The sequence below is a fragment of the Heloderma suspectum genome, chromosome 1, assembly GCF_057233095.1.
Source record: "Heloderma suspectum isolate Gila_16-S chromosome 1, 16-S_ref, whole genome shotgun sequence".
In the NCBI taxonomy this organism is placed as follows: domain Eukaryota; kingdom Metazoa; phylum Chordata; class Lepidosauria; order Squamata; family Helodermatidae; genus Heloderma; species Heloderma suspectum.
This window is the reverse complement of record NC_139458.1, coordinates 372,918,159-372,939,678: the sequence shown is the minus strand read 5'-3', so window position 1 is coordinate 372,939,678 and position 21,520 is coordinate 372,918,159. Positions and strand designations below refer to the sequence as shown.

General features: G+C 42.8%; 1 protein-coding gene across 1 annotated transcript in view; it reads right to left on the bottom strand.

Annotated features, from left to right (window-relative positions):
- The window catches only part of KIF26B (kinesin family member 26B), a 434,135-nt gene that overhangs the window by 255,004 nt on the left and 157,611 nt on the right, over positions 1-21,520 (bottom strand). The gene's annotated exons all lie outside the window — the stretch shown is intronic.

Sequence of the window (21,520 nt, the reverse complement as noted above, 5' to 3'; positions counted from 1 at the left end):
GGATGACCAGGGAGAATACTGTGTTCTGAGCATTAAAGGTACATGATTATGACTAGTGCAAGATGTTAATGTGAACTTCAAATGTTGTTGGCTATCATTTCTTATGGAATAATAAATATCAAAAGTATTGAATGTACAGAATGTACTTTAACAGCGTTTATTATCTGAAAATGCTGTAAGTTACATGGATCCTTCTCATATTATACATCAAACGACATTGCCAGCATCTGTCAAATTTGCATCCCCCCCAATCTTTTCTCTCAGAAGTAAAGCTGTCTGTATGGCTGTATTTATTCTATGTAATAAGGTTACAATGACAGAATTTTGCATACAAAGAGTGAAGCTTGTTTGGGCTTATGGTAGCGTTTAACTGCTGGTTGAGCTGTTCTGCAGTGTTGGATCAGATGCTTCATAAACCTATATTCTCTTACAAGGACAGGCTTTATGAGATGATTCTTCTGTGCCTGTTTAGAGAAAGGTTTGGTCTTCTCTGGTTTACGCAATCTGATGGCCGGTGAACCTTACATGGGACGTATGATCAGAACCCTGACAAAGCAGAACTAATATATAAGAAGGACCTTCTCATCTATATGTGGAAAGACTGTTTCTCATCAGGTCATTCTTTGGAGTGGGAGGACCTATTATTGGTGTCCTCCTTTTAATTCCTCTTACAGCTATTTCTATGACTTCTACTTAGAAGATTCATGCCTTCCTTGATCCTAAACATATTTACTTAGAAAAGAATCACCTTGATTTCAGTGAAGTGCATTTCCAAGTAAACAGGGATAACAATTATAGCATCTGGTTATCAAACTCTGATTGCTTCCAACTGTGCACTGAATATACTGTCCTGTACAAAAATCTAGTACTGTTGTGTTGTTTTATGTACATCTGCACCACCAACCTGTGACCCACCAAGGTGAACACAGCCTACCAGGCAGGTAAAACAGCCCATCATGGGCTTATTAAAGCTTCTGTTTTTTCTGCCTGCCTGGGACTACAAGAACCGGGGGCAGGGGGTGGGGTGGGAGAGAGAGAGAGAGAGAGAGATCAAGCACCTGGCAAGTGAAATACTTGGCTGGTGGACAATGTTCAGCTTGGAAGATCATAAAATGTACAGTTCTAATCTTCATGCCAATCCACAGCAGAAACTACTGAACAGAATGAAAAATAATTTCCTACTCTGAGGAAGGAAAAGAGATTCCTAGGAATGATTGGGCATGGTACTTATCGTGTATCACTCCCCTCATCTAATTCAACCAGGACAGAGGCTGCTATTAAATAACAAATCAGTGCACACAAAAGATCAAGCACTGATATATCTCCTCATTGAACAATGGGACACATAAGTGAAGCTGCAAACAAGCTGATTTAGCACTATTGCAACCTAAAGTGCCACATGACATCCTCTTAACAGCAATTCCCATAGATGAGCCAAGTGGTATTCTTGAGTGTCTATTAGGATTCCACAGGATATGAAATAATAATAATAATAATTTTAAAATGTTTAATTTTTCTTCACAGATAACAACATGATCAGATGGAGAAAACAAACGAGCATATTTGTATAATACAATTTGGACACACTTATATACTGAACATTATTGGATCACCACTGTTGCAGAGTTATTTGACTTTCCATCCCAGGACTTCAGGAGAGGATTAAAATTCGGTACTTTCCACCAGTCACAAATATGGACTTGCTATGTGGCCAGGTGTGACAACTAGAAACATTCGCTATTCCATGACAGACAGACAAAAAATCAGGTAAACTAAGGAACATCTAGGAATGCCAAAAGGAACAGGAAGAAAAAATAATAATCTCATGTGCAATGTAATAAAGAACCTGGCGCTGATTGCAAATGCTCCGCATAAAGAATAAACTACCCATTTCTGCAGATTAGTTTCAAAACATTGTACTCCAGTGCCAATTCTGAACCAACAGGAAATATACTCATTTTCCTTCCTCACATTATCGCAGATAAAATAGCAACAGTAAAATACACACATACAGCATAGCATGGACTTTTCATAAAAGAGTTGCTCAGTCTTCTGCTATGGTTCTGAGAGCATGCTGTAGTTCAAAAGGGAAATCAGACAAATAGTTTCCCCATTCCCTCACCCATGTATTCTGCCAGCAAGCTCATTCTTTGTGTGCAAAGATTGAGGATAGTTTACTAGGATAAGTTTTGAGTGGGGCTTTTGTTAATATATTGGCAGGACATCACTGCCTAACTCAATCGTAATAGACAACACGTAACACAATGCAATCTTTCATGCCGTATCTAAAAATGTTTAAGTGCACATGGAAAACACATATGTTCTTCCCAAATTCTCATTCTTTGTTCTGTCTTAAGAAGTATAAGAACCATGTAACCTCTCGCCACCTCTTCCTTTTCTGCTTGACAAAAGCAGTCACTGAAAACTGGTCTCTCTTAAAATCCTGTGGAGTGGCTGGTTGCAGTAAAAATTTGGGGGGGAGGCTATTCAGTGGTTGTAGCAGAAAAATAACTGGTACTTGAGTTTTTCTTCATATAACATTATTGACATGTATCAATAGTAACAATGGGTGACACCTGCAGTGGCTAAAGAATTACAGAATTACCCTCCAGGAACCTTATATCATTTGTTCCCAGCCTCTGACTCAGCTTGGCCTCTTCCGTACCCTACCACTTCTAAGGTAAGGTAGGTTACTGCTTCATTTGAATGAAGCATTTGCCCGTGCAAGACAAGAGGCTCGGAACAGTCACTGTCACAGCACCCCCATGTGGCTAGATTTAGGTACTTTGGCTGCATTGGGAAAGCTATCTTAAGACATCGAGCAACATCATGTTTTTAAAGTGTTCTTTACAACAATGAGATCTAGAAACTTTCTTTAAAAAAAATCATTTCTGGTTCACAGAGCTCTAACTAACATTTGACTTGATTGTCACTTTACCCCCCATTCAGGCCAACTTGATTATTGCATGCTCCGACTCCTAAGTATTTAGTGTTTTTACTTGGTGCCCAGAGCACTTGTACATATACATTCTCTCAGTAATCTGTAAAATGATCCTTATCATAATATTAAGAGACTGTGGCTGAGAGTTAGTTACCCAAATAGCTCATGGCTCAGCTAAATCTGAACTGGGTGTTTGAGCTTTTAACTTATACTGTTAACTAACGGGCTTATGAACACAGCCCTTATTTTATTTTAACAATTACTCCACGGCTCTTTCAGCTAGAAACTCTGGTCCCCTCAATGTAGCTTTAAGATGAAGCATCAGCCATCCAGGCTTGCATCTATTATCCATGTGCTTCTATCTCTAAAGCAAAGCAATACCAGCAGAACGAGGTGATAATGTAGCAATGCCAACAGCCACTCCCACAGTATCCCCAGCAACTCTTCTACAACAAAAATGTCCCCACACTAGCTATGGAAAGAAAGCACCAAACAACCTGCAGTGACAGCAGGAATGCCACAACAACATAACCCTACACAGTACACACATATCCCTCACAGACACACAGCACAAGTAGACTATCAAGGAGAGCTCGCAGCACCTCTCCCATCAGAGGCATCCCATGGCCCAGTGGCCAAATGTATGCATGTAGAAGCCAGAGGTTTCTCAGCAGAAGGGCTTCTGTCCTGCTGGGATGTCAATAATTACACAAACAATGCTAATAACACTGCTCTCTTGTGCATGCACCCCCACACATATATATTGGTATCAAAGGGAGGGGAAACAAGACTTTTGCAAGAGAGAAGTAGGGGACCACATGGATAAAAGAACGGACACTGTCATGGGATACAGGCGATGTGGGCTTGAGTCCTAGCACAGGAAGATGAGAATGTGGCCCCCACAAGGCAAAGCACGCCTTTGTGGGGAAATACTGACAGCAGCAATAATTTTGAATGGAAAAGTGAACGATGGGAGGGATAGAACCCAGGCCACACAGTCATAGGAGCAGGAAAGTAGGCCCGTGATAGGACCTTCATTTCTCTTAGGACCATGTCCCTGTTACACCTCCCACATGGACCCAGCCTTATTGGCCAGGACTGAATAGGCTTTATGGAGCCATAGTTCAGTAAAACAGTACAGGTTTAGAAAACAAGAGGTCTTTGCTCCCTGGCTAGGAAAAGGGGATGGGAAGACAGACAGACAGACAAAGGCCAACGCGCGCACACGCACACACACGTACAGTATGACAACCAATCAGTGTGACTGGTATGTGAACCTGTAACTTGTGGAACTCAGGTAACTTGTCTGACTCAGTGACATTCTGAGTTATATGCACTGAGGGCTCTGTCCACATAATTGGAAAACCTCGCCCCAATGAGATTCCCAGACGCATGAAGAAAGCCCACTGGATGTATAGCTGTACACGCAAGAGCTCTATCCAGACAGTCAATGAACTTGCCCCCTTCCCTCTACATGGCATGTGCTAATTCAGTGCACAAGAAGAATGCCTCAAAAGAGCCAGTGCATTAGTGACATCTCAGGTGAAAGGACAGAATTTGCTTTTGGACAGAGGATTCAGAAACTGCATTTTGCACACAGAATCCAATGCCCATGGCCTCTACTCATTCTTTCTTCAGTATTTCAGTCTCGGGTTGGATTCAAATGTTACATTTATCCACATAGTCACTGCAATTATCACTTGATATCCTGAACATTTGACACCAAGCTACCTCAGACAGTCAGCAGTTTTAACATGAGATCTAAACCTCACTTTCAGAGCAGCATCATGCCTTTGGAATATGGAGTTGTAACATGTGAAACCTCCCCCTTACCCTCACTCAATCTAGAGATTGCACACTTCTGCATGAGGAGAGATAAGAGCTTCGCTTATACACAGGAGGTGCGGGCAAAGGTGCCCCCTCTCCCAAAGCATTGTGTAACATCACAGGGGATGCCAACACCTGAAGTTAGTTAAAAGGTTTTCAATGTAGTTTCATCTCAGATGCTAATCAGGTGGATGGGAAGCTTCTTGGGAATTCTATGTGCCCTGCCCTGTCTTCCCTACAAGAAGGAGGATGAGCAAACAAATTGTAATGGTTTGTTGTCAGCCATCTCTGCCCACCTCCTTTGGACCCCACGCCCAGAAACAATGCATTTTTTATTGCGCATAGGAAACCTGTCCTATTAGGCTTCTTATAATGGTTATTTTCTCAGAGAACAAACATACTTTAATAAATGTAAGTGGGTGTATTAAAAGCTAGTGATTTATTTATTTATTGCCAAGCATCTTCAGACATTTACACACTGGGCCAATATACCAACATATTTCAGCTTCTGCATTTTCCCACTTGCTGTTGGTTTGGAGAGTTACACAACCCACAGAGGAACATTGGCATGTACTAAGTCATAAATGGGAACCTGGAAGACATTTTGCTCGACCACAAACCCTTTCAGGCAACCAATGAGCTTGGACAGGAATACAGAGGTAGCCCTGCCCCAAATCTTTGTGTCTACATTTGAAGCCCAGAACAGAGCCTCTACAACAGAACCCAGACTTCCCAACTGCATGAAGACTGCTCTACACATTACAGTTGAAGACATGTAGGCTCTGTTCTGACCTTCAAATGAATGTGCATGGGGTAGGGTCTGCCCCTCCCCGCTCCTCCCCCTCTCATTCCATGCATGTTCAGTCTATATACACTCTTGTGTGAAAACAGCTACCATTTTCATTTGCCTGAGACTGATGCCCTCTTCAGACATTTTGGGAATAAGCTTTCCCCTCTTCCTTCAGAAGTACAGGTTCTAATCAGACAAACTGCATGAATTATTTTCTAACACTGTTAGAAATAAGAAAGCTGTGGAGTTTCAGCAATGCGGCTTTATAATAACAAAATTGCTCACTCTGTTCTTCTTGCCTCTCTCTCTCTCTCTCTATATATATATATATGATATATAAATAAGAGACACTCATAGCTGCCACATCCATCACCACCTGCTCCCTTTGTAGACAGCATCTCTAAACATCACTAAAATGTTTCAATAGCAAGAGCTTTGAGAACAGCCACAATGACACGTACAACTCTTGCCTGCAGTATTTATAATAATTAGATATTTCACTTATCCACACGTAAGCTGCCAGCTAGCAGTGTCAGGACACTGTAAGAAGTTGAGATCTTACTCCAACTGCTGCCACATCACAAGAAGCAATCTGTAAGCCATTGACCTTCCGCTTCCCCGCTGACAGGAATGGCACCAGAAGCTACCCAAGTGTGTCAGTGTGCAGCCTCTGCTTAAATGGCATTACTGAGAAAAGCCCCCTTATAATCTCCAGCAAGATAGTAAGCAATATAGAGAACTAGTACCTCTTCATACAGGCAACATTTTAAACTGCATCATTAGTCTTTATTTAAAAGATATATGACAAACTTCTACTGCAGAGAGAGTGGCAGGAAGAAAATTACTATTCTCTGTGTTCCAAATTGTATTGTGAAAAGACAGCAGCTTAATGCAGAGAACAGGGAAAGCTTATTCTCTACATTTTTCTGTATTAACTTCAGAGAATAGAAAAGGAGCTCCTCTACACCTTTCTCAGCACTGGATATCCATCATACCATACATACAAAAATGAAGTCATTAGGCAAACAATTGCTTTCCCAAAGAAAACTGTTTGGTTCTAATCACTACTTGAGCTGCAATCCTAAATCCTACACTTACTAGGAAGTAAGTCCCATTAAACATGATGGAACTTACTTCTGAGTGCACGAACATGGGATCGCATTGATAGTCCACACTTTTTTCTCCTAGAACTTGTTCTCCAAGCCAGCAAATGTAATTTCCTCCTCCACTAGTATTTGCCATGCCAAAGGCACTTGGGGCAGGATCCAACCCTGCTTCTGCACTAGCGGGATCTACTGCTACCACAAGGGGGATTTAGCAGTTCCACAAACAATTGTAAACAAATGGAAACGCTTGCTTCTGGAATGTCACAGGTCAGTGGAACTTGCAGAAGAGAAGTCCGCTGACCTGTTCCATTCTGGAAATGAATGTTAAATACTCATATTTTTTCTATTGGTTCAAGTCTATGAATCCAGCTTTCCTCATGCAAAGTTTTTTTCATATTGCAGGAATGTGTTCTCATATTGTGTTCTCTAATTAAATAGGCATTTCGAATTCAGTTTCAGATTGTCTCCAAATTTCCAAATTATAGGCCCCTGACATTTAATTTTATATCTGAGCAGATCAAAAGATGCAAAAAATTCTTTCTAGTTGGTATCTTTTCTAGTTGGTAAACTAAAGTATATGACGTATGAAGTACAGTCCTTCCTTCCCAAAGACTTTGTCCTGTCCTAGCTTTTATAATGAATTATGAAAATCATGTACAGCTCTTCTATGACATAGAATCTATGTTATGACAACAGCCAAACCATTTCCACTGTCATAGTTTCTGCTGCTTAGTCTTATTTTTCATTTCTTTTCTCCATTAAAAACTTGTGGCAAGCCACTTTACCAATAGTAATATAGCCCTATTGAAAGATCCTCTCAACAGCACATCATCCCACAAATGCAGCAACAGATGGATTGTTAGAAAAGTACTTTCCCAGCTACATAAATGTCCATCAAATGTCCAAGGTCTAGCTGTTGCCATTCTTCTCTGGCTCCTGCTATTCTCCTGTCCCCACACCCTGTGACTTCCCTATTGTCAGTTCCCAGGTGGCAATATACTCCATCTATCTGTAACATCTATCAGGACCTGAAGATACAACTCTTGAAGGTAATGCTGACTTACAAAATCAGTGCAGACTGGAAGAAACAACAAGGAACTCTACTGAAGCTGGGAGGTACAACTGGCTTCACTGTGATATCTCTGCATTAAATGTTGTTATATTCCTATCATGAAGGAAGCAGGGGGTGTTGTCTGTTAACAGTACTTTTATTTCAGGCTACAGGAGTAGACTCCATTACTGAATATCATTCCTGTTTGTTTTCCTGCTGCTGTCTTGTCTTGACTACACTGCTTCCTTTAGTAATTGCTGGTTGTTCCTTCCAGTACATACATTATCTTCATTCATAACTCACCAGAAAACTGGACTACGAATGCTTGGCCCTTCACAGATTATTATACCTGTGGCTTGCCAGTTCCAGCTGCCCCTGTTTACCTAGGAACCATACCCCAGGACATAAGAACATAAGAAGTTCTGGTTCAGTCCACAAGCCAATCTAGTCCAGCTTTCTGTTCCCACAGTGGCCAACTAGTTTGTAGACAGCTCACCTATTATTCAACACTAGGCCCTCTCACTGCTGACACTGTTGGACAGCCCCCTTGAGTGGTTAGGAGACCAGAATGGGCCACCATATCTATAATCTGGCACACAAGTGTCACAAAAGTTATCCCCAGAAACGAAGCCTTCGAGAATACAGAGAGATGGGCACAGGAGGCAGTTTCATGCTCCAACTGCCAACTGCCATTGTCACAGCAGTAGATCCACCACAGCAGTAGAAGGAACATACAACTATTTAATCCAAAAGAGGTGATTTCAAGAGTGTCCTGAAACCTAACGGCTACTCAGCCAAAAAGCCCTCTTTCAGAGCCAGAGCCAAAACCTCTTGCTACTATCACCTCAACAACACTAGTGGTTCTGGTTTTCTAGCTACCAAGCAATGGAGACACTTCAGTAAACCTAAGCAAGCCACCAAGCTTATCCAAATTGGCCCTGTAGCACCTCATTTTTCAGAGCTCCCAGATCAATAGGCCCAAATGAAAGCTGTACAAGTCTTCCATTTCTGGCAAACTATCACTGATTTTAAAGTTCTATTACTAGCTTTTGGTTCTCCAACTCTGGCCTAATTACAACCAGCTCTGCTATTCTGGATTTGTGTTGCCATTAGAGTAACCCATGTCCAGCTCAATAGTTTTAGCCCAATGCTGCTGAATTAACCCTTGCCACCCCTGTTCTGGTCCATGGCTGACCATGGCCTCTCTCGTGATATTAGATCTCAGGGTCATCCGATGAAACTGATTAGCAGGAGATTCGGGACAGAAAAAAGGAAGGGTTTCTTCACACAGCATGTAATTAATTTAGGGAACTCAGTGCCACAAGATGTGGTGATGGCCATTAGCTTAAATTGCTTAAAGACTGGCATTAGACAAATTCATGGAGGAAAAGCCAATGAAAGGCTACAGTCATGACGGCTATAATGCAACCTCCAAGTATGGAGGCACCATGCTAGGGAACACCAGCTGAACAACAGGAGAGGGCTATTGCCTTCATGTTCTTCTTATAGGCTTCCCAGAAGTATCTGGTTTGCCACTGTGTGGATTAGGATGCTGAACTAGGTTTGATCCAGCAGGGCTCTTCTTGTGTTCTTATATCCCAGGAACCAACAACATCATCAACTCCCTTCCATGGTCCTGTAGACTCTTTGTCAGACGTCTAGGTAAACCAGGTAACTGCTACAACAATTAAATTCACAAAGATCATGACACCAAATTATATTATGAAATTATCTTTATGGTTCATTGTATACATTTAGACATCAGGTTAAGACTTCCTCTTTAAGCAGGAATGTAATCTTTAATCTGTACTTTGATTATTAATTGTTGGCTCCTCAATATTTTAAATGTTTTTAATATTTTTAATGTTTAATATTGTATTATTTTGATACTTTTACTGTATTTTTGTTATGTTGTTGTTATTGTTGTTGTTGTTGTTGTAGATTCACTGTATAATTGCTATGAAACGATAGTATGTGGCTACATTCTACAGGAGAGATGTATTTGGGTATCAGGGATACTGGTAAAAATGTGACCAGACTGGTCCTCTTGACACTGGACCTTTGCCAGCAATGGCATCTTCGATATTCTGCCCACTTCTTATAATGAACACAATAGTTTTGCATCAACATTTTCCAGTAAAATACTGGAGTGTTCTTTTCTCAAACACTATTACTTGGATTGCTATTATACTATTAATGAGTTACTTATTGGGGGTTTATGTTACTTTTATGACACCATCAACCATCAGTTTCTACAAGTATAATACACAAAAAGAACTCAAAAGGAATAACCAACAGCCTTACAATGTGAGCAAGATGAACATAATTTCTTCCTGACCCTGAAAGGTGATCATCTTAAGATCTGTTGCAAAAAGTCTGATTACCCTTATCGCTGTCATAGTTTGCACAGCTATAGACCAAATTAGTGGCCATAAAGTCATCTAGCTATATTATGTGATTTGATGACCTCTTTTGGCGGTTAATTCCACAGACTCCTTCTATACAGCATTTCTGTTCCCTCTTATGTGTTCTAATGTAATGTTCTTCCATGTTCCCTTATTATGGGCAAATCAAAAAATACCCTTCTCCATCATAATTTTCTCCATCTTTAGCCAACTGTAGGGAGCACATTACTGAGTTATGCTGCAGTGCAGTTTCCATGCATTTCTATAAGACAGTAGAAATCCCATTGAAATGAATAGGGATCAGTACAGCAGCAGTGCTTAATGGATTTCTCCCTTTTAACCTGAGTCCAAAACTGGAAGTAAATCCCATACATTTCAGTGGAGTTTAACTCCAAGTAGCTATCCTTAGAATCGGCATATTATTGTTAAAGGAATCCGTTTTGGAACATAGAAAGCTGCCTTTACAATGGTCCATCTAGCTCAGTACTGTTTACAGCACCAGCTGACAGCAGCTCTGCAAGGTTTCAGGCAGGAATCTTTTCCTGCTCTACCTGGATATGACAGGGATTGAGTCTGAGATCTCCTGAAAGCAAAGCCTGTGCTCTCTAGCATTAAGCTGTGGCCCTTCCCTATAGGCTTCTCTTCTCTTTCATTTCAGGTTCAAGGAAATATTTACATATCAGAGTCAGCCCAATGATTTGAATAACAGGGTTTTTGTGTTTAATTTTAGACTTGCTTAACCATCCTTTAAAGTTTCTTACGGAGGAATCCTATGGTGCTGGTGGGAAATTTTGTGGCGGAGCTATTGCCATTTCCAAAGCCCTACATACTTGCTGCTGCCGGAATGAGAGATGGGCTGGTGGCTTTTCCTCACTTTTTCTCTTTCCTCTTCTTTTGTTTGCTCATTGGTCCCCCACCCCCAACCCCCTGCACCCAAAGCCCCCCACACGCTGCATTGTGGTAAATAGTAGGGGATTAGATATGCCAACTCCAGAGCTGGTGTGGCTGATGTATTGGGAGAATGTATCTTTTGGAGATGTATTGGGAGAATGAAGCAGCTTAGGATCCCACCCCCAAAATTCCCCCACCCCCTCAGTGCCAGCAGCACATCTACACCCACGGAGCTTTCTGTGAGCATATAAGGAGGCTTCCATCAGCATAAGTGCCATCTCTGCTGGCAGAACAGCACTTATGCCGTATCTAATGGCTGACTTTGGGATCGCACCTTTACAGTGCAATGCTATACATGCCTACTTAGAAGAAAGCCCCGTTGCTTAATGGGGTTTACTACCAGGTAAGTGAGCTTAATGGGGTTTAAAAGGTAAAAAGGTAAAGGTGTCCCCAACCAGTCATGTCCGACTCTAGGGTGTGGTGCTCATCTCCATTTCTAAGCCGAAAAGCCAGTGCTGTCCAAAGAAGCTTCCGTGGTCATGTGGCCGGCATGACTGAACACCTAGGTGCACGGAACGCTGTTACCTTTCCCGCTGAAGCGGTACCTATTTATCTACTTGCAATTTCTTGCTTTCGAACTGCTAGGTTGGCAGGAGCTGGGACTGAAGATGGGAACTCACTCCATCATGCAGCACTCGGGCCTCGAACTGCTGTCCTGCCGACCTTCCACTCTGCAATTCAGCATCTTAACCACTAAGCCACCGCAGCCCCTTAATGGGGTTTACTACCAGGTAAGTGAGCATAGGATTGCAGCCTTACTATGGCAGGGTTTATTCTGAAAGCTCTCTATGTGGATTACTAGACTGCAAAAAATGGGAGTTAAGCTCAAGGGTGAAATCAACACTTTCTGAATTTATGTATTATTTCGTTTGTTTTTTAGCTTCTCCTCCTCCTAAGGGCATGAGGCAGATAAGACTATATTAATTATGAACCCACGATTATTTGTATTATTTTGTTTGTTTTTTAGCTTCTCCTCCTCCTAAGGGCATGAGGCAGATAAGACTATATTAATTATGAACCCACGATTACATTGATTAAATCCCACCTTGGCCTATCTCTCCTTATTCCTGCCTACTCAAAGCCAATTTGAATAAAAAGGCCTTACACCATTTCTGGAAGACATTAAGACTTGGGCTTTTGCAGGAAGCAGCAACCAGAATGAGGTTCTGAATGAATGAGAATGAGGAGCAGCCACCAAAAATGCCTCTCTGCATGCTCTTGCAATTTTAATTTGGCACAAAGATGATACGCTCAAGAATGTATTTGATATTAAAGGTCACAATGGAACATAGAGGGAGAGGCAGCCTCTGAGATATGCTGCATCAAAGGTCATTTGGTGTTCCATGGGCCATCATGAATTGGCCCAGAAGGCAGCAGCATTGGCTGAGGTTCCACAGATTTGAGAATCAGGCACTTCTACTTCCAGCAAATAATTGTTCACTACTAATTTAGCTATATATGCATCCAGAAAAATTGTAATAGCACTATGACAACTGAACATTAGATTAGCTGGAATTGATACAGCATTTACTTAAATACAGAACATGGTCTTATTCCAATGCACATATGCTCTTGTCTGCACAGACCATCATAATACACCTGCACTAAAACATCTGAATGCCAGAGATGTTGCTTTCCTGCTCTTCCCTTAAAGTACTGGGTCTTCTGGGAACGTTTAGGAGAGTGACTCTACTCTTTCAACTGGAAAGTTTATTGTTCACTGATTAAAAGCCTCAAAGCAAAGGACTCTTTGATAGCCAGCAGAAAAAGAGATGCGGGGGGGGGGGGTAGTGATTTAGGGCGCAATCCTATCGGGACAGGCGGCTGCCTCCAAACTCGGAGGCAACTGCCTATCCAATGCAGGGCAGGAAAAGTGCGGGGGTGTTGTCCCATCCACGCTTCAGCTGCCCTGCACCTGATTTCAGCTGTCTAGCTGTGGGAAGGCGGAGCGGGGAAAGCAGCTGCCGGATGACACATAAGATGTGTTGTGCCAGCTTTCCGCCTTCCCCGCCATGGAATGCCCACAGGAATGCCCCTTTTTCACTGTTCCATGCTCCTTTTCCGAGTGTGGCACGCAGGCTCCGAGGTCGGTTACTGGAAACCGAAGTATCCTATGGCTGTCTAGCCGCTGACTGGCGGCCATAGGATTGTTCCCTTACAGTGCAATTCTCAAAGGAGCCACCATTGCACTGATGTGAGATGAAATGTAGATGCTTTAGCAATCTAGTGCTGAACATTTGCTTGCGGGCATATATGCCGACATAATGTCATGCTTTGTGATCAGTCGGTATACCATTTCAGCAGCAGCCATCCTAGGGCTGGCCAGTTTGTGTCTTTTTATTTTAAGTGTCTATAGATGTAAAATGCTAAAGTTAATGTCTATGAAAAACCCAGAGTTCGGTTAAAATGTTAAAGGAATGAAATACTGCATTGGCTTACCAAGACTTAAATCTGGCATGGCCCTACAGATTCTCTGAGAAAGGCGGTGGGTTTGGTCATCCCCAATCTGTAGAACTCCTAAATTTAGGAGTATATCTGCAAGGAGGAATTTGTAACAAGACCTCCCAAAGTACTTTATAAAGAAATCAGGATTCGAGTATAAACTGCTTAAGCCACTAGAATTAACCTACCAATCCTAGAATGCTGCTTCTCCTTCGGACAGAACCCATGGTGGAGGTGCAGTTCTTTGGGACTTGGGTTCTCGAAGGATTAAGCATTTGTGCAAATTGGCTCTGAGACATTCACCCCCAGTCACTCATTCCGCTGTGTAAGAAATACCCCAAAAGCCATTTCTACGAGTTACGTTTTGCTGCTGTTCTTAAACATAATCACTACAACCCAACAACCCAACAATTTCACTAAAGCACCAATGCTCCAAATGCCAACCCAACACCTCCAAGTGCCATCTTTACATAGACTACAGCGACCAAATAAGGAACGCGAATGGCGGCTCCCTGTGGGGGCCGCCATTATCCGTACGCGCTTTTTTTTTTTTTTTTAAGTCACCCATGATAGGGCTACGTTAATCGTCACGTAGCCTATCACGGGGGCGGTTTTTAAAAACAACAACACACTTTTGAGTTCGCGGCCGGGCGAGGCGAGGCGCCTCCTCCCCGGCCTGAATTTCGGCTGGGCAATGCGGGAAGCCTCCCCCCCGGCCTGAACTTCGCGGGGGGAGCAGCGAAGCGCCTCCCCCCCACCGCGAACAAGCTTCGAGGACAGGTAAGTGACTTTCGTCCACCCCTACCTGTGAGAAACTGCTGAGAATTTCTCCTCCCCCTGGAGTAATTTGGTGAAATTGTCCCCCCAATTTCTCTGCCCACAAATAGGTGGAGAATTTTGAGAGGCCATTTGCACACAGTTCTAATATATATAGGTTTAGGAAAACCTGCCATTTTTAGCTCTTGTAGGAAGACCAAGTGGAACCTCTTCCCATCTCTTAGTGTTGGCCTTGGAACTGAGACAGTGTGCTATGCAGCTCCACAGAAGTTAGTGTTTTCTCATGTATTGTAGAAATAAAGAAGGTACCTGAATTTACTGTCACTTGCTTGTTGAGCAGAGCCTAGGAGTTGGCTGCAAGCTGAGCAGGTCACACACACACCCAAATATTATCCATGTTCTTCAACCTTGTAATGCCTTTTGGACCAAAGGGCCATTATGAGTGTGAAGGGAGTCATGGAAAGAACTGAGGGGTTCAGCTGTGGGTGGTAAAACATTGTCTGGACACCAAGTCTACCCACTTGGGTAGACAAAGGGAAATAACAAAGGGGTTGACCTGGTATACAAATTTCTCAGAGGCTAAATCTACCTATCTTGGTAGACCTGGTTTCCTAGGCCTTATTGCTGCTCAGTCACCAGATCTACCAGAATTGGTAGACCTGTTCTCTGATGCTATCAGGACTTTTTTTAAAAAATGTGCAACCATGCACAAAATGTACAGTTTAAGGAAAAATATACAATTGCAAAAGATCATTGCTGTAGTTCAAAATTCAAGCTCTATGCTCTAGAGGTGCCTTCCCCAACCTGATGTCAGGAATGATTCTGAATGTATGGAGATAGTTAGCAGCTCAGACTCAGAATGGGAACAGCCGGAACTGGGGGAGGTTTCCTCCCTAGTGAGCTCACATACAGATAGGCGTTCTTCTCAGAAACTTGGCTCACAGATGGCTCAACCTGAAGGCCCCCCCTTTCCTCCCCTGTGAGAACCCAGGTCTCGGAGGAGGAGGAGAGTGCGGGGTGTGAAGGATGCTAGAGTCCAGTGCAGAATGAAGTTAGAGGCAGAGCTCAGACGTTCCACAGCTATACATGATAGCCTACGTAGGGGGCACAACTGTAAGGGAGGGGCATCCCCCCCAAGTTATTCTGGCTGGCAAATTCTTGTTCAAACTGCCAGCAACAACTCTGATTCCCACTTGCCTCCTCTATTGATATTCATAATTGTGTGGAGTAGCTGCTTTCCTTTGTAGCCTGAGTCTCTCCAAGGATTTGCATTTGTAAAGAACCTGGTAGCTAACTAATAAAGTAGTGAGCCTGATGCCTGGTGCCTGGTGCCTTGGAGTGTGTGACTGTGAAAGGAGAGGACCAAGGAACTTGACAGCTGGTGCTGCTCAGATGTTTTGGACTCCAACTTCTATCAGCCCCAGCCAGCATGGCCAATAGTCTAGAATGCTGGAGTTGCATTCCAAAACATCTGGAGGGCACCAGGTTGGGGAAGAATCTTCTAGAGAGTGTTCACCAATGTTTCCAAGATGAAGGAAATCATTCTAGGATGAGTCACGTGAAGTTGTCAATGTTATGATAAGGGCAGCGATACCATAAAATATCCAATATGCTATTCTTAAGACAGCTGTACTGTGTGTATGCATTTGGGGGTTTTCTCTCTTGTTCCTAGGTGCGCCTTTTTTTTTAATCCCTCAGTCCAAATAAAGTTTTCTTGGACTTCATGATTCTTTGTGAATATAACCGTCTTCTGCATTACTGCTGTTCAGTTCCCAGGATCTTCTACTTTGTGTAGACTTCTAAGTGTCATAGAATGTGACATTAAGCAACAAAGAGCACACACAAGGAAAATGCACAGGTGTGTTGTAGCGGTGTGCACTATGCACACGAATTACGGAAATGAACTGCTATGCAGCTTTGCCCTCCACTGGAAAAATCCCTACAGACACCCATGGCCAGGCTCCAAAGACCTTAAACCAGTCTTCCTCAACCTGGTACCCTCCAGATGTATTGGGCTACAACTCCCATAATCCCCCAGTCAGATGTGGGGATTATGGGGGTTGCAGTCCAACACATCTGGAAGGTGCCAGCTGGGGAAGATTGCCTTAAACTAAAACTCAATTTAATAGCCACAATAACTAATGCTCTTGTGAAACCAAGCAACTATTCAAATAAATTCAAGGAGATTTGTTTGATTCTTCCATAAGCAAACAAGAATATAAAATTAATTGGCCAGCTGGGAATATGGAACAGTTTTACAACAGATGTAAAACGATTCCAACACAATTTTGATTTGATGACAAAGAGACTTGGTATCAGAGGTGATGGCTAAATTGTTCTAATCAGATCTAATTCCTATTAATTGCAGAAGGGCAATTAATAAGTATCTCTTCAACTTTTGTTCACACCTGCAGTGACCTAATACAAACATGCTTGTTCCCTTGGATGGAAAACTTCTTGAAAGACATTAAATCTATTTCAGTGCAAACTATACCATTACATGTAGACAGAAATGATTTTAAATATTCCTGATTTTTTGTCAATAGTATATCAACTGGCAGAGTAAAATCAGCAAAGTAGTGTGTGGAGGATCATATCTTACATGTTGTAACTCAACAGAGAATATCCTCCTTAATCCTCCTTGATCCAAAAATCTTAAGAACATATTGCGAGAGGTGCACATCAGGCAAACATTGACAGACAACAAATTCGTTAGAGAAACAAAACTGAATGGTCAGTATCACTTAAACTTGCCAAATGTACCCATCCAACAAAGGAAAAACAAATCCAGAATGACTCCCCAGTGAAGCACATAGCAGCCTGAGGTTGAGTAAGTATATGGGGACAGGAGGATGGATCCAGACTTCGTTCCTGCAATGGGAAGGTGGGGAGGTGACTTTTCCCAATTCCCCCATCACCCTGCAGCTCCTTGTATCCTTGGAATCTCTGTTCCAGGCTGAAAACCCTAGAATGCTATGGGAAAGGGCACTGCAGGGGGCTGCCGGGGGAGGGAGGAGTCAGCAAAAGTTGCATCCTCCCCTTTCCGCTAGTGGGATCCCTCTGCTGGATCAAAAGCCTTGCATGGACAGAAAGCGCCCTTCTGTTTGCCAACAATGAAGTCTGGATCCAATCCATTATGTATTTTTATTTACTTACTTATTATAAGGATTTCTACTCCATCTTTCAGACAGAAGGTGTGCATACATGTTTGTATAACTGGGAGACTAAATGTACATTGGTTTGTGGTGCCACCTCTGAAGAGAGGCAGAGATACACAGCCAGGGCACTAAAAGAGCAATCTTAACCCACTGAAATACATTTTTTTGTTGTTCAGTCGTTAAGTCGTGTCTGACTCTTCGTGACCCCATGGACCACAGCACGCCAGGCCCTCCTGTCCTCCGCTCTCTCCCGGAGTATGCTCAAGTTCATATTCATTGCATCGGTGATGCTATCTAGCCATCTCATCCTCTGCCGTCCCCTTCGCCTTTTGCCTTCAATCTTTCCCAGCATCAGGGTCTTTTCCAGGGAGTTTTCTCTTCGCATTAGGTGGCCACAATATTTGAGCTTCAGCTTCAGTATCTGTCCTTCCAATGAGCAGTCAGGGTTGATTTCCTTTAGGACTGACTGACTGGACCTCCTTGCAGTCCAGGGAACTCGTAAGAGTCTTCTCCAGCACCACAGTTTGAAAGCATCAATTCTTCGGCGCTCAGCCTTCCTTATAGTCCAGCTCTCACAGCCATACGTTGCTACTGGGAAAACCATAGCTTTGATTATACGAATCTTTGTCGGCAAGGTGATGTCTCTGCTTCTTACTATACTGTCTAGGTTTGCCATAGCTTTCCTCCCAAGGAGCAAGCGTCTTTTAATTTCATGGCTACAGTCACTGTCTGTGGTGATCTTGGAGCCCAAGAAAATAAAATCGGTCACTGCTTCCATTTCTTCCCCTTCTGTATGCCAGGAAGTGATGGGGCCAGATGCCATGATCTTCGTTTTTTTAATGCTGAGTTTCAAACCAGCTTTTGCACTCTGCTTTCACCCTCAACAAGAGGCTCTTGAGATCCTCTTCGCTTTCTGCCATTAGGGTGGTATTGTCTGCATATCGGAGGTTGTTGATAATTCTCCCAGCAATCTTAATTCCGACCTGTGATTCATCCAACCTGGCGTTTCTCATGATGTACTCTGCATATAAGTTAAATAAGCAGGGCAACAATATACAGCCTTGTTATACTCCTTTCCCAATTTTGAACCAATCGGTTGTTCCATGTCTGGTTCTTACTGTTGCTTCTTGACCCTCGTACAGGTTTCTCAGGAGACAGGTAAGGTGGTCTGGTACTCCCATCTCTTTCAGAATTTGCCACAGTTTGTTGTGATCCACACAATCAAAGGCTTTAGCATAGTCAATGAAGCAGAAATAGATGTTTTTCTGGAATTCTCTTGCTTTCTCCATGATCCAGCGAAAGTTGGCAATTTGCTCTCTAGTTCCTCTGCCTCTTCGAAACCCAGCTTGAACTTCCAGTAGTTCTCGGTTCACATACTGCTGAAGCCTAGCTTGTAGGATTTTGAGCATAACCTTGCTGGCATGTGAAATGAGCGCAATTGTACGGTAGTTTGAACACTCTTTGGCATTGCCCTTCTTTGGAATTGGAATGTAAACTGACCTTTTCCAGTCTTGTGGCAACTGTTGAGTGTTCCAAATTTGTTGGCATATTGAGTGCAGCACTTTAACAGCACCATCTTTTAGGATTTTAAATAGCTCAGCTGGAATACCGTCATCTCCACTAGCTTTGTTGTTAGTAATGCTTCCTAAGGCCCACTTGACTTCACTCTCTAGGATGTCTGGCTCAAGTTCAGTGATGGCACTATCATGGCTATCAGGGACATTCAGATCTTTCCTGTATAAAAGAAACTGTGTTTCTTCTGTGTATTCTTTCACATCTTCTTAATCTCATCTGCTTCTGTTAGGTCCTTGCCTTCTTTGTCCTTTATCATGCCCGTCTTTGCACAAAACGTTCCCTTGAGATCTCCGATTTTCTTGAAAAGATCTCTAGTCTTTCCCATTCTATTGTTTTCCTCGATTTCTTTGCATTGTTCATTTAAGAAGGCCTTCTTGTCTCTCCTTGCTATGCAGAGTACATCATGAGAAATGCTGGGTTGGATGAATCACAGGTCGGAATTAAGATTGCCAGGAGAATTATCAACAACCTCAGATACACAGATGATACCACCCTAATGGCAGAAAGCGAAGTGGCTCTAAAGATCCTCTTGTTGAGGGTGAAAGAGGAGAGTGCAAATGCTGGTTTGAAACTCAATATTAAAAAAACGAAGATCATGGCATCTGGCCCCATCACTTCCTGGCATGTAGAAGGGGAAGAAATGGAAGCAGTGACAGATTTTACTTTCTTGGGCTCCAAGATCACTGCAGATGGTGACTGTAGCCATGAAATTAAAAGATGCTTGCTCCTTGGGAGGAAAGCTATGGCAAATCTAGACAGCATAATAAGAAGCAGAGACATCACCTTGCCGACAAAGGTCCATCTAATCAAAGCTATGGTTTTCCCAGTAGCAACGTATGGCTGTGAGAGCTGGAGTATAAGGAAGGCTGAGCACTGAAGAATTGATGCTTTCGAACTGTGGTGCTGGAGAAGACTCTTACGAGTCCCCTGGACTGCAAGGAGGTCAAATCAGTCAGTCCTAAAGGAAATCGACCCTGAGTGCTCATTGGAAAGACAGATACTGAAGCTGAAGCTCAACTATTTTCGCCATCTAATGCGAAGAGAAAACTCTCTGGAAAAGACCCTGATGCTGGGAAAGACTGAAGGCAAAAGGCGAAGGGGACGGCAGAGGATGAGATGGCTAGATAGCATCACTGATGCAATGAATATGGACTTGAGCACGCTCCGGGAGAGAGTGCAGGACAGGAAGGCCTGGCATGCTATGGTCCATGGGGTCACGAAGAGTCAGACATGACTGAACGACTGAACAACAACAAAGTAAATATCTGAATGACAATCTTCTTGATTTAGCATGACCTGAACCAGATCTTAAACTAGCATTTCATATTATATTATATATTAATTATATTATAATATATTACATTTTTATCCTACTTTTCAAACACATACTGCTTCCAAAAGTACCTCACAACAATCTTTTTTTAAAAGAGAGAGACGTAGGCCTCGCCCCCCACAAGCTTATGAACTACAAAGGCAAGACACACAGGAGGTGCATGAAGGAGACAGGAACAGGCAAGGGGAACAACTAGACATGCTCCAACTGGACCCTCCGCCCCGCCACGGCCAGGCGAACTGACATCAACTGCCCTGTGAGAAGGAAATCCAGTGCTGCCTCCTGCTCCAGTGGAGCTAGTTGTGTCGTTCGGTTTTGTTTTTTGAGCATGTGGTGCTTGCTGTTTCTGTTGTATTTTATAAATATTGTAAGCCATTTTGAGGACTCTAGTCAAGAAGTGGGATATAAACTTACCAGATAATGAACAAATACATAAACGTTGAAAAGGGAGGAGAGGGAAATCAGTTCGACTATGCCAGGATGAAGTGGGGAGGTATAAACAGGAAGTAATATTCAGTTGGGCCAGACTGATCTTTTATTGAGGGTGTTGTTGCTGGGACAGAAGTAATGCAAGTGCCCAGCGGCCCTTAGACCACTGACAGAGGCCGGAGTATCATTGCTTTCACAGTCTGAGGATAACTGGCAGTTGAAGCTGGTGGGTCTGGGAAGCTCCTTCTCTGGCCAATGGCTGGGGCCACCCTAGGCATAACAGTAGCAGCCACGTTTCTTTTCACATATCTGTCCCATTCACATATAAAACTGGGGATGCTGTGTGTGTATCTAATTTTAATATTAAAAGGGGCGTGTGGATGAGGGAAGCTGAGTCTTACCTAGCTTTACCTCTCCACAATGTACCACCCCCGGATGGAGGTCATTGGTATGCCTTTCTAAATACTGTAGTTTTCTTTTGTGCAAGACCAGGCAGATTTTCCTGAAAACTGAAATGGGCCAACATCCAGCACATCACAGTACAAAGTACCACTGTAGGAGGAGCATTCCCAGTTATATTAGGTTTCCATACGACACTCTGAATAGTACCAAACTGAAGGCATTCATTCCTTCTACTAATAGCAAGTTCTGAAATACGTTTATAGTGTTTATAGCAGTTTGATATAGCACTATTTTTATCTGGATCTCCATAATATATGGATTTTTCTTTTAATT